This window comes from Rattus norvegicus, chromosome 8, assembly GCF_036323735.1.
Source record: "Rattus norvegicus strain BN/NHsdMcwi chromosome 8, GRCr8, whole genome shotgun sequence".
Classification (NCBI taxonomy): Eukaryota; Metazoa; Chordata; class Mammalia; order Rodentia; family Muridae; genus Rattus; species Rattus norvegicus.
The window spans coordinates 86,775,432-86,793,732 of NC_086026.1; positions in this window are offsets into that span (position 1 = coordinate 86,775,432).

Sequence of the window (18,301 nt, forward strand, 5' to 3'; positions counted from 1 at the left end):
TTATTCAGAAACATCACGCATCTCCTTTGTATAACAGAAGAAACTCTGTATTCATGAGTGGTATCCTCAGGGTATTCATTTCCCATTTACTCATAAAGATGATGATAACAAGTCATTCAAAAGATGCTGTTTAATCAGAACAGAATGAGCAAGATGAGATGAGAGGCAGGATGTATGTGGGCTGAGATAGTGGATGGCTCTGGCCAGGACCAGAGTTCCTTGTTTTATCAGAAGCAGTTACCTTTCTGTGTAGTGTTATAACGATGGTATGTTGTCAATCTTCTTTCCCCAACATAAGGCATATACCACCCCTAGCTTGAAATGCAAAGTTGCTTTTCAGCATTGTTGTAGTTAAAACCAAAAAAGAAAGAAGGAAACTATTTTAATGAACACACACACACACACACACACACACACACACACACACACACACACAAGGAATCAGAAAGGATAAAGACCAATAGCTTTCTAAGATGTTTTAATGTTACAAGCAGATAGATAGAAAGAAAGAATAGAAAGAGAGAAAGAAGGGAAGGAAAGAAGAGAAGAGAAGAGAAGAGAAGAGAAGGAGAGGGGAGGGGAAGAGGAAAAGGAAAGGGAAGACTAAGGAAAGGAGAGGAGCAAAGAAAAGGAGAGGAGGGGAGGGAAGGGGAGGGGAGGGGAGGAGAGAGAGGAGAAGGGGAGGAGAGGAGAGGGGAGGAGAGGAGAGGAGAGGAGGAGAGGAGAGGAGAGGAGAGGAGAGGAGAGGAGAGGAAAAGGAAAGGAAAGGAAAGGAAAGGAAAGGAAAGGAAAGGAAAGGAAAGGAAAGGAAAGGAAAGGAAAGGAAAGGACATTTTTACAGGACATTGACAAAAATCCTCACCTACAACAATCCCATGTAAGACTATGTGGACAAGAGGGAAGCGTGGGGGACTTAGATTCAAAAGGGCTCCAGTTTGGCTCTGGGTTTGACTTTATCCTGCAAGGTATTCCTTTTAGAGTTCACTTGAGGTTTTAACCTTTTCTTACTTTTGCAACTTAGTTATAGATTATATAATGTATCAGTTCAATATGGACCTACCCCCCACTCACATACATTTAGATTATTATGTGGAAGACAACAGCATTTTAGACCATACTAGGCTGGACATGTTCAAATAATTTCATTCTTTCTACCTTGTTTACAACATGATGTGAACTTCATGATTGTGTTTTCCTGCTGATCTCAAGAGTTTCAATTTAAGTCTCTAACGGCTAACTGCTAAGCAGGAATACGCACACATATCTGAACAAGAGTTCACTAACCAAAGCAGGCTGAACTTATAACTGACTCTGATATATCTCTGTCTCCTTAGTACAACACCTGTAGCATTGTGAAGTCTGGCTTGATCATGCAATTTTTTTTTTGGTTCTTTTTTTTCGGAGCTGGGGACCGAACCCAGGGCCTTGCGCTTCCTAGGTAAGCGCTCTACCACTGAGCTAAATCCCCAGCCCCTGATCATGCAATTTTTACATCACCAAGTAACTATCTTATTTTCTGTCCCAAAAATAATGGCATTGAGATTACTTTACAGTTGTTGATAATGCTATAGTGACTTGTTCTATGTTTGTGTGACGGCCTCCTTGGATAATTTTTCAAATACAACTTCTGATTTGAATTGGAAACTTCACAAGAAAGAGGGTAGCTGGTTATAACTAGCTAATGATCATGGGGTGACTTCTTTGCCTTTTGTGAGCACAGAAGCTATTCCGTTAAACAATTTAGTAGTCATCGCCCACATGACTCGACATTGGCTCTAATTGTTAAAAATCTATATTGTTTTTAGTCTAGTATTGGCTTGAAATTGTCACACATATTTAGTAACTATATTCTAAATATGTCCATTTTATATCTTAGTTATCTCAAACTTGGTGTTTCTAAATGAAACTCACATTGTGCTTGTTCACTCGCACACACACACACGCATGCACACACACATACACACACACATGCAAGTGCATGCCTATATGAACACATACATGTACACAATCACACACATAAATGACACACACACAAGTACACACACACACACACACACACACACACACACCCTTCTTCTATGTACCAGTATACATCAGGATAGGCTAGCCCTATTTTTCAGGAACAATAGCAACAAAGTTTAAAAGCATACCATGTAAAGTATATTCCTAGCTCAGACAGATCCTTTCCTGACCAGGCAACAGCCCAAAGCATCTGCCCTCCAGGAGGGAATTCACTGTCCTCAGCACTTTGTTTCTTGGATTCAACACCTCACATATGGCCTCTCTGCTTCCTGCCAAAGAGAAAGAAAAAGTATAGTATATAGAAAAATCTCAATATTGCTGAGATTTTTCTAGTATCTTGTCTCAGAAGTAGCATGTATCATTTCCAATCATGCTTAATTAGCCAGAAATGGTTGCACACTTCACCCTAACCTCAAGTGTACTGCCATGAACCATTTTCTATGAGCCAGACAGAAAACATAGGAAATGAAAGTCATATAACACTCATTGTCTTAGACCAAATTTCCTACTTCAGATTCCTGGGCCAGAAACAGCTTTCATCAATCTTTCTCTATCACCCTGCATACTTTTCATTTGAAGTATGGAGTGCCAGTTAGAATATTCCCATATTCCTTTAGCCAGTTCACTTTTCTTCATTCCAAGCTCCACCCACAAACAACAAATTCTCACCATCTCCTCTTTGTCACCTAAAACAAGTTTATAATGCATCTTTCTTCTTTTATTATCCTTACCCTAATGTCAACTTTACCTTTAAGCCATATTGACTGTTTAAGTACTAAGTACTTAAGTCGTAAAATGATCGCATGCATTAACTTTGAACTTAAAATCATTAAGACCCCATTATTTAAAATTACCCTTCAGCATAATAAACCTTTATATGTGATTTACAATACCCCCTAGTTATCTAGTCTTACTTGGTCATAATTTACAGTTTTATGTGTTGTGTAGATTTCCCTTTGCGTGTGAATCCCTTTCTGTAGCTGCTTTGGTAGGACCAGCTGACAGCTCACAGCTGAAATGCTTTCCCGAGAATGAACATAAGCTGCCTTATGAAGGCTTTGCTCCATTATCTTTAAACTTTAACTCGGGGTAAATGAAAGGCAAATATCCCCATCTTCCAGAATTCACCATTGATAATTTTCTGTGAGCTTGGTTACAACTAGAATACTGCCCAGTATAGTCTCCTTCAGTCTTTGATGATTACTTTCATTAAGAATACTTCCATATAACTCTTTGAACCAAAGTCTGTTCATGGGACTGCAGGGAAGGCTGGGAAGGCTGTGCGGTTAGGAGCACATGCTGTTCCCAGAGGACCAGTGTTCAATTCCCAGCACCACACGGCAGTCCACAACCATCTGAAACGCCAGACCCAGGGCTCTCTTCTCGCCAGCATAGGGTACTAGGCATACATTGCGAAGCACCCATGCCCCTATAAGTAAAACCATCAATGATTGATATATGGGACCCCATAAACTGAAAAGCTTCTGTAAGGCCAAAGAAACTGTCAGTAGTACAAACACACAGTCTACAGATTGGGAAAGGATCGTCATTAACCCTACAGAGGGCTAATATCCAAAATACATGAAGAACTCAAGAAGTTGGACACCAAAAATAAATAACAAATACATAAATAAATAACCCAATTAAAAAATGGGGTACAGAGCTAAACAGAGAATTCTCAACAGAGGAATCTCGCATGACTGAGAAGCACTTAAAGAAATGTTCAGTATCCTTAGTAATCAGGAAAATAGAAATCAAAATGACAACTCACAGACATCAAAATGGCTAAGATCAAAATCTCAAGCAATAGCACATGTTGGCAAGGAGGTGTAGAAAGAGGAACACATTCTTCCATTGTTGATGGTAGTGTAAACTTGTCCAACCACTCTGGATATTAAACTGGTGGTTTCTCAGAAAATTGGAAATAGTTCTACCTGAAGACCCAGCTATACTCTTCCTGGGCATATACCCAAAAGATGCTCCACAATACCACAAGGACACATGCTCCACTATGTTCATAGCAACTTTACTCACAGTAGCCAGGAATTGGAAACAACCCAAATGTCCCTCAACTGAAGAATGAATACTTGGTTCATTTACACAATAGAATATTATTTGGCTATTAAAAACGAGGACACCATGAATTTTACAGGCAAGGATTGAACTTTAGAATATCATCCTGAGTGAGGAAACAAAGCCCCCAAAAGACATGCATACTATGTGCTCACTGATAAATGGATATTACCCATAAAGTGCAGGATATATTCAATGCATTCCACACATCCAAGGAAGCTACACAGGAAGGAAGGCCCAAGTAAGGATGCTTGAATCTCACTTAGAAGGGGGGACAAAATAGTCATAGGAGGCAGATAGCAGGAGGGAACTGAGTAGGAGAGGGGATGGGAAGGAGGATGAGGGTTGTCATGATCAGGTGCGGGGAGAGACAGGAGAGAGGTCCAGAGGGCAGGAGAATGAAAGGAAATCTGCAGTTAGTGGCAGTGGTAGGGTGGGGGACATCTGTAGTGGTTTGACCTAATGCTTCTTGTATTATAATATTAATTTTGGTCCTCAAAACTGCTTACATGAGTGTCTGCACATAAGACACTGAGGGACCCTGTGCCCAGTTGGTTCGGATTGGTAAAGATGTCGGCAGCCAATGGCTAGGCAGGGCAGACAGAAGTGGGAGTTTTAGGATTCCTGGGTTTAGGATTGAGAGAGGAGGAAGAAGGAGATGTGCCATGCTAGGAAGAGAGGAGAGACGCCATACCTGGGAATAGCAGAGGACAGGGAGGCATAGCCAGCATAGAAAGAAGCCAGGAGAGTGTGGCCTGGTTGGGTAGCCTTCCATGTCCTGGGAAGCCAAGGTAGAATATAGAATTTAGTAAATAATAACTCGGAATTATCAGAGGAAGGTGTATTAACCATGTGGAGGTTAGGCCTTGGTCCAGTTATTACACTGTTTAATGAGGATCAAAATGTAAAGGCTGTGTGTATGTCTTTCATTCAGGGAGCAGGAAAGCACCACTGGGATTTATTAAATATTTATTTCTGCATACATCTCTAGGACATGCCAGAAACCTGAGATGAGTAAGGCTCCCAGGAGTCAATATGGGTGACCTTGACTGAGATGCTGAGCTTTGGGGATGTGGAACCTGAAGGGGCCATCTCCTGTAGTCAGGCAGAATCCCTGACGGAGGGACAAAGATACTAACCCACCCACAAAACTTTGAATCCCCAATTCATCCTGTCTAAAAGAAATGCAGAGATAAAGATGGAGAAGAGACTGAGTGAATGGCCAACCAATAACTGGCCTAACTTGAGACCTATCCAATGGGCAAGCACCAATCCCTGACATTTCAATGATACTCTGTTATACCTGCAGGAGTCTAGCACGGCTGTCCTCTGAGAGACTCCACCCAGCAGCTAACTCAGACAGATGCAGACACCCACAGCCAAACATTAGATGGAGTCTAGGGACTTTACGGAAGAGTTGGAGAAATGATTGAGGGCCTCAAAGGGGATAAGAACTCCACAGGAAGACAAACAGAATCAACTAACCTGGACCCTTGGGGGCTCTCAGAGACTCAATGAACAACCAAATAGCGCACACAGGCTGGTCCTTGGCACGTGCACATATGTAGAAAATGTGCAGTTCACTCTTCATGTAAGTGCCCCAATAACTGGAGCAGGAACTGTCCCTAAAACAGTTGACTGTCTGTGGAATCCATTCTCCAACTAGGCTACATTTTCTGGCCTCAATGGGAGAAGGTATACCTAACCCTGGAGAGACTTGATTTGCCAGGAGAGGGGGATACTTGGGGCAGGGGGGAGGGGGGCTCTCAGAGGAGAAGGTGATAGGAGGAGAGACTTGTGAGGGGAGATGGGGAGCAGTGGTCAGGGTATAAAGTAAATAAATAAATAAATGGAAAAATAAGTAAAAAATTATATCCAATTTAAAAAAATAACTATTCTTACTATTTTCCGGAGATCATAAAGCATGCTTTAAGTTCATATTTCAAGGTTATATAGCTGATGGACGTTCTCATAGCGTGAAGTTAATAATTCTTTTTTTACAAACAATTTATGTGTGTGTGTGTGTGTGTGTGTGTGTGTGTGTGTGTGTGTGTGTGTGCATCAGAAAGCCACTCATGCCTCCCAAATTCCACTGGAGTAAATCTACTTATCCTTTAATAAATATCATATCAACAAAGATACCTTCCCATGAACTCCATACAAAGATACCTCCCCATGAACTCTATAGCAAGCACTGCATATGTACCCTTTCCTCTCCCCCTCCTTGCTCCAACTCTGTCTGCGTTCTTCTTGGAAAATTGAATTACGAAGGCCCTCTGTTTGAGGTAACCTGATGGATTCATCATTAAATCTATGATCTAATCATTTGGCTTCATCTTGAAGCATAGAACATGTATACCCTTCATTCTGAAGATAAGCCTGTGCTTGCTCTATGGGATCATCAGCACCTCTGACCTGTGAAGTTCCACATCATCCTAATTCAGTTCATGGACAAGGTTCCCTAGATTTCTCCTGCTCTGTCTTTACTCAACCATGTAGTAACTGTGGGATGTAAGAACTAGGTGTCAGCTGGGATCATTCCAGAAGTCTTTATCTTTCTCCTTGTTCTCTCATTCTTCTCATTCTCAAAGCTTACATTTGTTCTCTGATATCTGAAGATCTCTTCCCCTTGAATTCACTCTTCCATTTACACAGTGATATATTAAGGAAAATAAAATTATTTTAAAAACCACTTCTTTCATTATGATCTCCTTCAGAGCTACTGATTTCCTTAAAGTGTAAAAACAAAAACAATGACAACCAGGTATAAATTAAGAAGAGTTACTTTTCTCACCAATATGTCCTTTCTTAGGGAAAGTTCTGCAGCTCACCCTGGAAATCTCCAGAGATCATCCTGGAAAAGTTCTCAGGTAAGTACACATAGGGTTAACATTGGTCTGCCTGACAGTCAAGTTCTGTTAGGCTACCTTTCCTCTCCTGTGGATGCCACATACAACATTTTTTTCAACTTTATCCTCACTCACTACGAATTTGAATGATGGCATACATCCTAATTAGTTATATTTTGACATTTATTAATTATTTTCACCAACCAGATACTGTCTTGAATATTCCACTAGACTGTGACATCTAATGCTTAGTAATCTTCTTTTCCTGTTCTATTACTGATTTAAAATCTTCCTAATATAATTTAAAAACAATGCCACCCAGCAAGCATAAATATGCAAGTAAAGGAATGAGATTTGATAATTATAACTAACTTCATAGTACTGATTTTAATTATGAATACAGGTGAACAGAATTTTTAAATTATTCTAAGGCTTAGCTACAGTAATAAAAAAGTGACTCATGTATCTGGTTTTTAGAAACATGCTCTTTCTGTCAAGCTCTGAAGGGTAACAAAGAACAATGGCAAAACCTGTAATTTGGGGGGTGGGGTCTATGGGTTACTTTTCATACCACTCACAAACAACTCAAAAGGAAGTAGCCCATTCATGATGTTAGGGTTTCTATTTGCTTGCATGTGGTGTCTAGTAGGGGTATTATCCCCTGTATTAGGGTAACTCCAGATAGATAGATAGATAGATAGATAGATAGATAGATAGATAGATAGATAGATAGATAGATAGAAAGACAGATAGACTGACAGACAGCTAGATAGACTGACAGATAGATTGATGGTAGGCATAGGTAGGTAGGTAGGTAAGTAGGTAGGTAAGAAGGTAGGTAGGTAGATAATAGAGAGATAAAGAGATAGACAGACATAGGTAGGTAGGTAGGTAGGTAGGTAGGTAGGTAGGTAGGTAGGTAGTTAGGTAGGAAGGAAGGAAGGAAGGAAGTCATGTTGGTAAGCTTCCTCCCTCTGTCTAGCTTTCATAGAGCTAGAAGGCATTACGTATGTTACCTGAGGAACAAAAGAAAACATCAGTCTTAACAAGCTGCAAACAGATTACCAAAATTGGAAGTCAGCACAGAACCCACAACAGGCCAACATGTAGAGAATAAGTAATTACAAAGTACTCAATCCTGATGGTATTCTTTATCGTATCTCTCCCTGAAAAACTCTGGGATTACCTTGGAAGAAAGGGCAGGAAGATGGCAAAAGTCAGAGGTAGTGGGTGAATTCAACAGAACAGTGTCTTCCAGATGTAGCAGGGCAAATGCCTGCATGAACTCATTGTAATTGTGACAAGTGTGATAATATGTACACCGTCTGTGTGCCCGAAACAAAACAAATCCCATCCATCATGGACAGGGAATTTGGGCATGAGGTTACACCCCCCCCCAGCTAATAAGTTATAGGCATTTCATAGCTTCTTGGAGAACATGAGTCTGTTAACTTTAAGGAGTGACCCCCGGTAGTTCACTAATCTTCAGGTCAGGGCCAATACCCAAAAAATCTTTAGTCAACACAAATTATACTGGATAAGTGTTTGTTTGTGGGGATGGAGAGATGGTTCAGAGATTAAGAGCACTGACTGCTCTTTCAGAGGTCCTGAGTTCAATTCCCAGCAACCACATGGTGGCTCACAACCATATGTAAGGGGATCTGAAGTTCTCTTCTGGTGTGTCTGAAACAGTGTACTCACATTATATTAAATAAATAAATAAATCTATCTTTTTTAAAAAGTGTTTGCTTATAGAGAACTAAAGTTGGGTAAATAGAGAGGTGAGTTTAGATCTGGGAGGAGTTAGAGGAGAAGGAATGAATTATTAATAAAACATGCTATGTGAAATTCTCAAATAATTAATAAATTATTTAAAAGTAACAAAAGCTAGTGTGTGTTAAGCCATTATTGAGTTAAAGAATGTTCTTTTAGCCACAAGTAACAAAATTCCATTTGAATTAGTTTGGACTAAATCTCAGCACCCATTGGAGGGGTGCAGAGAACATGGCAGGAAGGGGCAGTGAGGGCATGGTGCATTCCAAGGCTCTTGGTTTTCTCTGTTGGCATCCATCATTTCTCCCTTTCACTGCAAACCACATTTTTCAAAAGTCAAACTCATATGCTAGAAAAAATACAATATCTTCTTCTCAGCATATTAAAGGTAGAATTCAGAGTTTTTCTAAATTGTGAAAATAGAAGCATGCTATTTGAGGAAGGAGATTCATGTGGGAGATGCAAGAAAGAGCAATGGGAGAAAATTAATATACACCAATTATTTATATACAATATAACATAATATATGTAATATAAGTATGCATAATATAAAGTGTAAATAATATATACTTTAGAATACTGAGCAGAAAAGATTTTGGATATATATATATGTATGCATATATATATATATCCATTGGGATTTGTTTTATATATATATATAGCATATACAATACAATGTAAATATGAGAGGAATTAATGAGGAGAACACTAGCATCTGGAGGAAGGAAAAGAGGAAAAGCACCAGGTGGTAATGGAGTTCTCGGACATGGTGGCAAATGTGAGATTCAGCAGAAACGCTGCTGTGCCTAGCGATAGAGTCTATGAGACACAATTTCTCGTGATGAGAGGAATTTCTTTTCGTAGCTTAGAAAGGTGAATTTGCATACCTCAAGATTGGGGGAGTTTGGTTAATGAGTTGTTCAGGAGTGAACTTTGAAGCTCTGGCCACCATTCTCTGGGCAGTTTTAACATTCCTAAGTCATGCTCTGCAGCCCAGCCCCTGTTCAGATTAGTTACTCAACACAACAAAAAAATGCATGAAGTGACTGAGACAATTAATGAATACTCCCAAATCAGTTTTTCACTATACCCTCCTGAAAGCCACGCTCACTCCCAGAGAGCGGCTAAAACGTTTTCTTGAGTGAATATTATTGGGCTCTTAAGATCTGTAACAGGGTAGGCTTGCTAATATACTTAACTCATTATACACTTATACAACTCATTTTTCCACCTGGAAAATAAATGCAGCAGTAATAAACAATGGCGTACACCAAGTACCAAAATGATTTAGAGTTGCTAAAATTCTTTCTTGGAGGAAATTTATAAAACCCACCATATGTACATACCTTTGCTAGAGGGAGAGACACACCTTACTGTGGTGACTGGGGGAGGAGGCTATTACCCACTTCTGAGACAGGCTTGAATGTTTTTAACCCACTCATGCCTCTGTGGGTACGTGCATGCATGCATGTGTGTGGTTTTGTTTTGTTGGTTTGTCTGCTTGCTTGCTTTTGTTTGAAGTTTTTTCCTTTTGGTTTTATCATGGAGCCCTTCTGTAAACTACTTCTTGGACCGTAACACCTTCCCAAAGCTCCTTAGCAAAGAATTCATCTCTCTTCCATTCCCCTCCCCCTTAGGAACTCCTGCTTGAAGCAAATCCTTTGGCATTGACCTTTGAACAGCCCAGCTTTGCCTTTCTCTTATCTACTCTAGATTTCTCTCACTTTGCAAACACTTTTCTTGCAGGTCTGAGTGTCGCACATCTGTCAAAGCCTTTCCAAGTTCATAAAGAGCCTTTTTCTCCAATGCTTACCAAAGCTGTGAAATCCCCAATGTCACTCCTGATGTCCCTGCTCAATCCTCCGCTCAATCCATTTCTTCCCGGAGTCTGGCCTATTCAGCCCTGCAAACTGGGCATCATGTAGTGCTTTCCTCATAGCAAGTTCTCTCAATGATTCCTGTGCATTTTGGATGCTCCTCTAGCCTATGATATCCATGGAGACCTTCACATGATGCATGACGTCAGAGAAACCTTATGACATTGTTCCTGGCAATGATTTAATGCATGACACCAAGACCACAGGTTAAAAAGCAAAACAAACAGGACTCAATCAAACTAAAAATAATCTGCGTGGCAAAATTATCAGCATATATGTTCAGAAAATTTATCTATGACTCTTAAGTCAGCAATTTTATAAAGAAATAGCTAAAGGGTGCAATCAGTTTACACGACACAACAAAATGCAATATACCCTTTAAGAAAACCCTCGTAATAAAAAGTAGCAGAGTCCTGATAAATGTTAGAGCATGGATGAACCTTGATTATTATTTATGTTTCATAAAGGAAATTAATAAGAAAACCCCCAACCATTTATATGAAGTGTGAAGAACAGATAAATTCATGGAGAGGGCCCGGCCCGCAGCAGCTCTCTGCTCCCAGACCCGGTGAGAGAGAGACCCAACCGCCTGGTCAGGTGGGCACTCCTGAGGCTGCAGAGCGGAAGAGACCACCAACACTGCTCACCCCTGCCCACATCCCTGGCCCAAGAGGAAACTGTATAAGGCCTCTGGGCTCCCGTGGGGGAGGGCCCAGGAGCGGCAGGACTTCTGCGCCTGAGACACCGCCGGATCCTGAAAGAAACAGACCTGATAAACAGTTCTCTGCACCCAAATCCCGTGGGAGGGAGAGCTAAACCTTCAGAAAGGCAGACAAGCCTGGGAAACCAGAAGAGACTGCTCCCTGCACACACATCTCGGACGCCAGAGGAAAAAGCCAAAGACCATCTGGAACCCTGGTGCACTGAAGCTCCCGGAAGGGGCGGCACAGGTCTTCCTGGTTGCTGCCGCTGCAGAGAGCCCCTAGGCAGCACCCCACGAGCGAACCTGAGCCTCGGGACCACAGGTAAGACCAAATTTTCTGCTGCAAGAAAGCTGCCTGGTGAACTCAAGACACAGGCCCACAGGAACAGCTGAAGACCTGTAGAGAGGAAAAACTACACGCCCGAAAGCAGAACACACTGTCCCCATAACTGACTGAAAGAGAGGAAAACAGGTCTACAGCACTCCTGACACACAGGCTTATAGGTCAGTCTAGCCACTGTCAGAAATAGCAGAACAAAGTAACACTAGAGATAATCTGATGGCGAGAGGCAAGCGCAGGAACCCAAGCAACAGAAACCAAGACTGCATGCCATCATCGGAGCCCAATTCTCCCACCAAAACAAACATGGAATATCGAAACACACCAGAAAAGCAAGATCTAGTTTCAAAATCATATTTGATCATGATGCTGGAGGACTTCAAGAAAGACATGAACACACTTAGGGAAACACAGGAAATCATTAATAAACAAGTAGAAGCCTACAGAGAGGAATGGCAAAAATCCCTGAAAGAATTCCAGGACAACACAATCAAACAGATGAAGGAATTAAAAATGGAAATAGAAGCAATCAAGAAAGAGCACATGGAAACAACCCTGGATATAGAAAACCAAAAGAAGAGACAAGGAGCTGTAGATACAAGCTTCACCAACAGAATACAAGAGATGGAAGAGAGAATCTCAGGAGCAGAAGATTCCATAGAAATCATTGACTCAACTGTCAAAGATAATGTAAAGCGGAAAAAGCTACTGGTCCAAAACATACAGGAAATCCAGGACTCAATGAGAAGATCAAACCTAAGGATAATAGGTATAGAAGAGAGTGAAGACTCCCAGCTCAAAGGACCAGTAAATATCTTCAACAAAATCATAGAAGAAAACTTCCCTAACCTAAAAAAAGAGATACCCATAGGCATACAAGAAGCCTACAGAACTCCAAATAGATTGGACCAGAAAAGAAACACCTCCCGTCACATAATTGTCAAAACACCAAACGCACAAAATAAAGAAAGAATATTAAAAGCAGTAAGGGAAAAAGGTCAAGTAACATATAAAGGGAGACCTATCAGAATCACACCAGACTTCTCGCCAGAAACTATGAAGGCCAGAAGATCCTGGACTGATGTCATACAGACCCTAAGAGAACAAAAATGCCAGCCCAGGTTACTGTATCCAGCAAAACTCTCAATTAACATTGATGGAGAAACCAAGATATTCCATGACAAAACCAAATTTACACAATATCTTTCTACAAATCCAGCACTACAAAGGATAATAAATGGTAAAGCCCAACATAAGGAGGCAAGCTATACCCTAGAAGAAGCAAGAAACTAATCGTCTTGGCAACAAAACAAAGAGAATGAAAGCACACAAACATAACCTCACATCCAAATATGAATATAAAGGGAAACAATAATCACTATTCCTTAATATCTCTCAATATCAATGGCCTCAACTCCCCAATAAAAAGACATAGATTAACAAACTGGATACGCAACGAGGACCCTGCATTCTGCTGCCTACAGGAAACACACCTCAGAGACAAAGACAGACCCTACCTCAGAGTGAAAGGCTGGAAAACAACTTTCCAAGCAAATGGTCAGAAGAAGCAAGCTGGAGTAGCCATTCTAATATCAAATAAAATCAATTTCCAACTAAAAGTCATCAAAAAAGATAAGGAAGGACACTTCATATTCATCAAAGGAAAAATCCACCAAGATGAACTCTCAATCCTAAATATCTATGCCCCAAATACAAGGGCACCTACATACGTAAAAGAAACCTTACTAAAGCTCAAAACACACATTGCACCTCACACAATAATAGTGGGAGATTTTAACACCCCACTCTCATCAATGGACAGATCATGGAAACAGAAATTAAACAGTGATGTCGACAGACTAAGAGAAGTCATGAGCCAAATGGACTTAACGGATATTTATAGAACATTCTATCCTAAAGCAAAAGGATATACCTTCTTCTCAGCTCCTCATGGTACTTTCTCCAAAATTGACCATATAATTGGTCAAAAAACGGGCCTCAACAGGTACAAAAAGATAGAAATAATCCCATGCGTGCTATCGGACCACCACGGCCTAAAACTGGTCTTCAATAACAATAAGGGAAGAATGCCCACATATACGTGGAAATTGAACAATGCTCTACTCAATGATAACCTGGTCAAGGAAGAAATAAAGAAAGAAATTAAAAACTTTTTAGAATTTAATGAAAATGAAGATACAACATACTCAAACTTATGGGACACAATGAAAGCTGTGCTAAGAGGAAAACTCATAGCGTTGAGTGCCTGCAGAAAGAAACAGGAAAGAGCATATGTCAGCACCTTGACAGCACACCTAAAAGCTCTAGAACAAAAAGAAGCAAATACACCCAGGAGGAGTAGAAGGCAGGAAATAATCAAACTCAGAGCTGAAATCAACCAAGTAGAAACAAAAAGGACCATAGAAAGAATCAACAGGACCAAAAGTTGGTTCTTTGAGAAAATCAACAAGATAGATAAACCCTTAGCCAGACTAACGAGAGGACACAGAGAGTGCGTCCAAATTAACAAAATCAGAAATGAAAAGGGAGACATAACCACAGATTCAGAGGAAATTCAAAAAATCATCAGATCTTACTATAAAAACCTATATTCAACAAAATTTGAAAATCTTCAGGAAATGGACAATTTCCTAGACAGATACCAGGTATCAAAGTTAAATCAGGAACAGATAAACCAGTTAAACAACCCCATAACTCCTAAGGAAATAGAAGCAGTCATTAAAGGTCTCCCAACCAAAAAGAGCCCAGGTCCAGATGGGTTTAGTGCAGAATTCTATCAAACCTTCATAGAAGACCTCATACCAATATTATCCAAACTATTCCACAAAATTGAAACAGATGGAGCCCTACCAAATTCCTTCTACGAAGCTACAATTACTCTTATACCTAAACCACACAAAGACACAACAAAGAAAGAGAACTTCAGACCAATTTCCCTTATGAATATCGACGCAAAAATACTCAATAAAATTCTGGCAAACCGAATTCAAGAGCACATCAAAACAATCATCCACCATGATCAAGTAGGCTTCATCCCAGGCATGCAGGGATGGTTTAATATACGGAAAACCATCAACGTGATCCATTATATAAACAAACTGAAAGAACAGAACCACATGATCATTTCATTAGATGCTGAGAAAGCATTTGACAAAATTCAACACCCCTTCATGATAAAAGTCCTGGAAAGAATAGGAATTCAAGGCCCATACCTAAACATAGTAAAAGCCATATACAGCAAACCAGTTGCTAACATTAAACTAAATGGAGAGAAACTTGAAGCAATCCCACTAAAATCAGGGACTAGACAAGGCTGCCCACTCTCTCCCTACTTATTCAATATAGTTCTTGAAGTTCTAGCCAGAGCAATCAGACAACAAAAGGAGATCAAAGGGATACAGATCGGAAAAGAAGAGGTCAAAATATCACTATTTGCAGATGATATGATAGTATATTTAAGTGATCCCAAAAGTTCCACCAGAGAACTACTAAAGCTGATAAACAACTTCAGCAAAGTGGCTGGGTATAAAATTAACTCAAATAAATCAGTTGCCTTCCTCTATACAAAAGAGAAACAAGCCGAGAAAGAAATTAGGGAAACGACACCCTTCATAATAGACCCAAATAATATAAAGTACCTCGGCGTGACTTTAACCAAGCAAGTAAAAGATCTGTACAATAAGAACTTCAAGACACTGAAGAAAGAAATTGAAGAAGACCTCAGAAGATGGAAAGATCTCCCATGCTCATGGATTGGCAGGATTAATATAGTAAAAATGGCCATTTTACCAAAAGCAATCTACAGATTCAATGCAATCCCCATCAAAATACCAATCCAATTCTTCAAAGAGTTAGACAGAACAATTTGCAAATTCATCTGGAATAACAAAAAACCCAGGATAGCTAAAGCTATCCTCAACAATAAAAGGACTTCAGGGGGAATCACTATCCCTGAACTCAAGCAGTATTACAGAGCAATAGTGATAAAAACTGCATGGTATTGGTACAGAGACAGACAGATAGACCAATGGAATAGAATTGAAGACCCAGAAATGAACCCACACACCTATGGTCACTTGATTTTTGACAAAGGAGCCAAAACCATCCAATGGAAAAAAGATAGCATTTTCAGCAAATGGTGCTGGTTCAACTGGAGGGCAACATGTAGAAGAATGCAGATCGATCCATCCTTATCACCCTGTACAAAGCTTAAGTCCAAGTGGATCAAGGACCTCCACATCAAACCAGACACACTCAAACTAATAGAAGAAAAACTAGGGAAGCATCTGGAACACATGGGCACTGGAAAAAATTTCCTGAACAAAACACCAATGGCTTATGCTCTAAGATCAAGAATTGACAAATGGGATCTCATAAAACTGCAAAGCTTCTGTAAGGCAAAGGACACTGTGGTTAGGACAAAACGGCAACCAACAGATTGGGAAAAGATCTTTACCAACCCTACAACAGATAGAGGCCTTATATCCAAAATATACAAAGAACTCAAGAAGTTAGACCGCAGGGAAACAAATAACCCTATTAAAAAATGGGGTTCAGAGCTAAACAAAGAATTCACAGCTGAGGAATGCCGAATGGCTGAGAAACACCTAAAGAAATGTTCAACATCTTTAGTCATAAGGGAAATGCAAATCAAAACAACCCTGAGATTTCACCTCACACCAGTGCGATTGGCTAAGATCAAAAACTCAGGTGACAGCAGATGCTGGCGAGGATGTGGAGAAAGAGGAACACTCCTCCATTGTTGGTGGGATTGCAGACTGGTAAAACCATTCTGGAAATCAGTCTGGAGGTTCCTCAGAAAATTGGACATTGAACTGCCTGAGGATCCAGCTATACCTCTCTTGGGCATATACCCAAAAGATGCCTCAACATATAAAAGAGACACGTGCTCCACTATGTTCATCGCAGCCTTATTTATAATAGCCAGAAAATGGAAAGAACCCAGATGCCCTTCAACAGAGGAATGGATACAGAAAATGTGGTACATCTACACAATGCAATATTACTCAGCTATCAAAAACAACGAGTTTATGAAATTCGTAGGCAAATGGTTGGAACTGGAAAATATCATCCTGAGTGAACTAACCCAATCACAGAAAGACATACATGGTATGCACTCATTGATAAGTGGCTATTAGCCCAAATGCTTGAATTACCCTAGATCCCTAGAACAAACGAAACTCAAGACGGATGATCAAAATGTGAATGCTTCACTCCTTCTTTAAATGAGGAAAAAGAATACCCTTGGCAGGGAAGGGAGAGGCAAAGATTAAAACAGAGACTGAAGGAACACCCATTCAGAGCCTGTCCCACATTTGGCCCATACATATACAGCCACCCAATTGGACTAGATGGATGAAGCAAAGAAGTGCAGACCGACAGAAGCCGGATGTAGATCGCTCCTGAGAGACACAGCCAGAATACAGCAAATACAGAGGCGAATGCCAGCAGCAAACCACTGAACTGAGAATAGGTCCCCTATTGAAGGAATCAGAGAAAGAACTGGAAGAGCTTGAAGGGGCTCGAGACCCCAAAAATACAACAATGCCAAGCAACCAGAGCTTCCAGGGACTAAGCCACTACCTAAAGACTATACATGGACTGACCCTGGACTCTGACCCCATAGGTAGCAATGAATATACTAGTAAGAGCACCAGTGGAAGGGGAAGCCCTGGGTCCTGCTAAGACTGAACCCCCAGTGAACTAGTCTATGGGGGGAGGGCGGCAATGGTGGGAGGGTTGGGAGGGGAACACCCATAAGGAAGGGGAGGGGGGAGGGGGATGTTTGCCCGGAAACCGGGAAAGGGAATAACACTCGAAATGTATATAAGAAATACTCAAGTTAATAAAAAAAAAAATTCATGGAGAGGTCAGGCTGATGAATGGTTGTTAGGGATTAAAGATGGGGGTGGGGTGGGGTGACAGCTCCTTTGGGATCTCCTTGGGGTGATGAAAATACCTGAAAGCTGTATGAGGACAGTAACTGTTCAGCATAATGAATGCATGTAATTCGCCGTCCAGTTTCCATACTCCATGAAGGCGCTCTTGTGCTCTATGAATTACACGGTAACAAAGGTGTCACTTAGCAAAGAAGAAAATAAAGCAACCCAGGAGAATCTGGGCAAGAAATTCATGGGACGTGTCAGGAATAGAAAATTAGAACGGTCTTTGAGTTCTTGGCATGAGTATAGAAAAATTATCAAAGCTTCTATTTGAAAACAGGGTGTAGCAGTGAAGGGAATTCAGATAAGAAATGACCAGAGGGGTGTTGGATGAGAGCATAAATGTATAATATGTTCTAGGAGTTTTATAGTTTCATTCCTCTTTAAATACTTAGCCCACCTAAGTGTATTTTTGTACACATAAGATAAGGAAGGATCTAGTATCCTTCTGCATATCTGGTCTCAACATCTTTTTAAAAAACACAATCCTACTATGGGACCTACGTGGGTCTGGACTACTCTCCACGGCCATGCTGTGATTGTCCAGCTTGGGTTTCTTGTTGGACTCCTGGCTGTGGTTCCTGGGGGTGTCTCTGACTCCTTCGCCTGTGCTGGGACCCTGTCCTTCTCCTGGGTTACCTCACCCAGCTTTGGTATGAGGCTTTGTGTCTAGTCTTATA